Raw genomic sequence first — 5346 nt, 5'->3', positions numbered from 1 at the left:
CTACTCATATATAGTGTAGACAAGTACCAGTATGTGACATTATCTAGGGTAGACAAGTACCAGTATGTGGCCTTATGTAGTGTAGACAAGTGACAATATGTGGCCTTACATAGTGTAGACAAGTCCCAGTATGTGGCCTTATATAGTGTAGACAAGTTGTAGATCATAGATCGTGGATCATGTATACAGGCAGGAAGCAAATGAATTGCAATTGAAACCCGGATGTTTTAAGGATTGACTGTGTATTTCTTTCTTTGCATTGAGGCAGTTTGCACCTTGGTTTTTAGTTTCATACCTCAATGCAACGAAAGAAATACAAAAGAAAGAAATCAAATTTAGCAACACATACTATAGGCTTTAAAAAATATTTTCTTTAAACATAAGCAAATTCATCGAAACAGATATCTTTGTTACCGCCGATTAACATTTTCGGTGTAAGAATTCGATAATGGCGTGAGATGACTCTGACGACTCATTTTCATAAAAAGACACACCTACCAATCCATTAGCCAATCAGCACAGAGCACCCCCAAACAGCTGTCAATCAACCAAGCTAACATCGGGTGGCAAATCAGAGCGGAACAACACAACGTGACGCGTTCCGGTAACGGCAAAGTTTCAAGTTCAAACATTTGAATTATTACCAGCGAACTGAAAGTCAAAGTTTGAAACGTGATAATTGGAAATGAAACTCGATGACATGAAGTTTGTGGAACTGAGATTGTTAGTGGCAGCAGTATTTGCGCAAGTGGAAAGAGGCTGTGATGTGACTGGGATTGCGATGCCATGATGTTCCTTCGTGCGCATGCTCTTGTCGAGGCGTTACAGCGTCACAGATAATTTTGAGTTGTTTATTTATGTTAACCACAATGTATCACTTCAAAGTTTATCAGGGTACCTGGCCCCGGTTTCTCAAAGCAAACGTAAGTTTTTACTTAAATCTCAAAATGAGTTTCACAATTTGAAACAGATGGATTTTTAACTCAACTGCATTTTTGACATATATAACCCAAACAAATTAAGTAATCTATTCACGAAACTCAAATTGTTTCCTATAGTTTGATCTTGTGCCGATTTCAGTTCATTCTGAGATACTCTGACTTAAGTTTGTTTCGAGAAATCGGGGCCTGGGTGCAAGGGAATTCCCTTGCTGTGTAAAGGTATTCCCAGACTTCCTCAGGTCCGAAAGTGGTCCAGTTCGGTGGGCGTGGCTTATTTGTTTTGACAGACAGACAGACAGACATATATTTTATTCAGTACAAAGGCCAAAGGCTCAAATACAAAAATTAGATTCGTTGAGATAAGCGCACATTTAATTGATACGATTTCCGTTGTCAGGGGTGCAGCTCTAGTTTCATGTACATATTTCAGAAATTTACAGACATTTATGATAATATTTGTTTCTTTAGTGTTAAGTATGTTTATCAGATTTGTTTGCTGACATTGTCATACAAAAATGGAGTGATAAACCTATTTCTAGCATCATTATATAATTTACAATCCAACAGGACATGTGTTTCGTCTTGGATACATTTCAAATTTTCTGCTTTACAAACAAACTCTGTCAGCCACTGGAACATCATTATATCTTCCTACCTCTATACCTAACCCAACACTGCTGCACCTAAACTTAGTTAGAAGAGATTTCAGATAGGTAGAGATTGATAATGATAGGTAGCTCTCCACATGCAGTAATGATTTAAAGTGTAGGTAGCTCTCCACATGCAGTAATGATTTAAAGTGTAGGTAGCTCTCCACATGCAGTAATGATTTAAAGTGTAGGTAGCTCTCCACATGCAGTAATGATTTAAAGTGTAGGTAGCTCTCCACATGCAGTAATGATTTAAAGTGTTTGTACGCAAATCAATCTGAAAGGTTATGAACAGTGGCAGACCATGATTGTTTGAGGTTATCAGAGAGACGAAGTTTAAATTGCTGCATAAATGTCTTGCTATCACCGACATCGTGTGTGATCCATACAAACCCAAAACCGAGGGTAATCTTAATCTGGAGGCCTTCAATAGTTTTTACAATATGTTGTTCCCCAAACCTCAGATCCATAACACAGTATAGGCACAATAACAGAATCGGACAACTTGAAGAGGTCCTGAGCTGACAGATTACCAACATTTCTTTGAAATGAGTAGATAGTTATAAGTGCTTTATCACCCTGAGAGAGGAGACAATGGTGTGCCTTAGTCCATGATAGCCTAGGAGTAAAAACTATGCCAAGATACCTATAAATTGACACGATTTCAATTTGTTTACCCTCAAAGAACCAGTTTTCATAGTGTCTTAAATATTTCCGAACACAATAATCTTTGTTTTTTCCAAATTAATCTTCATACCAGTATTCCTGCAGAATGTAATTGGAAAGCAGTATCTGCAACCTCTGACACATCATCAGGAAACATTAATGCATAGAGATTATCAACATTAACATTGATATTAACTCCTTTTTCCTCCAAAACCTTCTAAAATTGATAAAGATAATGAATAGTTGGGACTCAAGATGTAAGCATGAGGGGCGCCTTGATTGTAGTGAGGCCATATGAAGTCCTAACACAGGCTACCAATTTCGAGTACATGGACACTAAGATATTATAGAATTTGCCAGTTATTCCAATATGCTTTAGACAATGAAATCAAACTTTATGATTAATTGTATCAAATGCGTTTGCAAAATCTATAAAAACACAATAGTAGAGTAAAAAGAAGGTGCATCGCACCACATTTGTGCCAGCGTACTTATTAACCTTTTGTCAACAATGGGTTGAATGGTATTGTCCCTATGTCAACAGCGGGAATGGGTATTATCCTTATGTCAACAGAGTACTGAATAATTATTTAATCTCGACGCACCCGTGTTAATAATGTATTGTTATCGAATTGAATGTTACTTTCGGACTTTGACCAAAAACTATAGTTTCATTTTGTACAAAACTTCAGGTGAAAGAGTCGAGAAGTGCACTGCTAAAGGGGTGCAAGAAACATCTAAAAAGAAATATCTTCGTCACCAAATGTTTAAAAACTGCCTTTTCAAACATGAACAAAACATGGGCACTTATCATCAGATTCGATCCATTCACAACACCCTCGAGCTCTACACAGACAATGTAACCAAACTGGCTTTAACACCTCAACATAATAAGCGGTATCTGTTGGTAGACGGCATTGAGTCTCGACCGTATGGATTTAAAGCTTTCTAGAACCATCTAAACACAAAATGTCTAAAAGCAAGTCTCGGTCATTAGTACAGTAAGTGTCTAGCAAACATGTTAAGAAACCCTCTGAAAGAAAGACAAAAAATGAGGTATTTCATTGTTTGTTTTCATGTTGATTTTTGACATCTTATTAAAAAAACTTATATGAAATGACAAAAAACGTGTACAATGGAAACCATTAATGCATGATAGAATCAGAAACTTGTATGATACAAACTGAAATGTGTATGCTTGAAACTCGAATGTATATGATAAATACTAAAAATATGTATGGCAGGAACTAAAATGTGCATGACAGGAACTAAAATGTGCATGAGAGAAACTAAAACGAACATGACAGGAACTAAAACGTGTATGACAGAAACTAAATTGTGTCTGTGAGAAACTGAAATGTGCATCATAACAACTAAAACGTGTATGACAGAAACTAAATTGTGTCTGTGAGAAACTGAAATGTGCATCATAACAACAAAAACGTGTATGACAGAAACTAAATTGTGTCTGTGAGAAACTGAAATGTGCTTCATAACAACAAAAACGTGTATGACAGAAACTAAAATGTGTATGACAGAAAACGGAAACTTGTGTGAGTTGTTATGAGTTGTTATGCTGGATGATTGCAAAACTCACAAGGTACCGATTCAGGGTGGTGGGACGTCGTGGTGAAGTGCTGAAGGAAGGGCGACTTTTGCACAGAAATCCTCTAGCAGCTTGTCTTGCAGGGGCTCGATGTCTGGAGAGAATGCTAGGACAACGACTGAATGTGGGAGCACCAGAGAACACATCTCATAAGGGACCGCTCTCTGTGACCAGTTATGAGGTCCATATTCCGAGACGTGTGCATCACAAAAGCGGTACCAAGTCTAAACGCATTCGATTTTCATTTGTGATCTGTGAGTCTGTGTATCTGTGATGGAATCTATATATGTCGATGAACTTCAGGACAAAGTAAATGAATTATGCAACTGCTATGGATTTATGCAACAAAAACTGCTATGGATGTGAAGTAGATCACCCGTCTCAAGTCCATCATCCATGTCTAATGATGGCACCCAATGAGCGGGTTGATTGCTATTTTGATGATGCATTGACATCAATGCCACATAGACCCATCCTCGAAAAGGCAAATGAAGTCATCATCCCGAATTAATACTAAATTCTATGAAAATGCGAACTACATAAACACATATTTCCTTTCTGATAGCAGAGAAGAACGAGTAGAGGGAAAACTGAGAGAGAATATGAGAGATTTTTAGAATGTAACAGTGATATTATATTCGCATTATACCATTTTAACTCATACTGAACATCTACACAAAAGGAATGTGATTCTGATTGTTTGATGTGGAAGTCACGTAACACAGATATGTTCATTCCTCGCGGACGTCACGCTGAAATAATAAATAAATAAATAAATAAATGAATTCCTAACAATACGTACTATACTATTGTTTGCGGTGACACCATCTGTTATGTTGTATATCAACACATAGATGAAATAGTGTTTGTCATCCTGGTAACAATCGATCAGTTTGGTTCATGATATGATCTATTTAAAAAAACAAATCCAAAAATAAAGTTCTTTTGTTACTTCAAATGTTGAGGTTATCATGGAAAGTGGAAAACAAAGCTCATATATTCATCCTGAGAGAATTGAAACAGAAATTCACCAAGCGATACTATTACACTCACTCACTCACTCATTCGCGCGCGCGCACACACACACACACACACACAAATGCACACATATTCATCAACCAATGAGATGCCTTTAAATTCAAGTACTTACGTACACGATCCATACGACGTACCCAAGACTATGTAATGCCACTCCTGTCGAGTTAATCGATTTCTGAACCTCGTCATTCTATGTTTGTGTATCGGGAAAGGAAGAAGAGACAAATCTACATTTTACTCCTGAAACAAGTCGTGAGACTGCCACACACTCTGAACGAACCGTTCATTCACAATCGCTCGACTGGTTTCCAACTCGTGGCGAATGAGTGAACGACACAAAACGCGTCAGGGTGATATCAACGTCGCCAAGAGAGTCATTATTACAAAATCTCTCTGGGCACTCTCCGCAGAAGGAGAAGATGACCCTCGTCGAAAACTTGCTGAC

The 5346-nt window shown here is 37.6% G+C and overlaps 1 pseudogene; it reads left to right on the top strand.

Moving 5' to 3' along the window:
* The first annotated feature begins 3020 nt into the window (after nt 1-3020).
* On the top strand, nt 3021-4480 carry LOC137277838 (uncharacterized; annotated as a pseudogene).
* The last annotated feature ends 866 nt before the right edge of the window (nt 4481-5346 follow it).

Source organism: Haliotis asinina, chromosome 1 (genome assembly GCF_037392515.1).
Source record: "Haliotis asinina isolate JCU_RB_2024 chromosome 1, JCU_Hal_asi_v2, whole genome shotgun sequence".
Lineage (NCBI taxonomy): Eukaryota > Metazoa > Mollusca > Gastropoda > Lepetellida > Haliotidae > Haliotis > Haliotis asinina.
The sequence above is the reverse complement of the archived record's forward strand: the minus strand, read 5'-3'. Positions and strand labels throughout refer to the sequence as shown.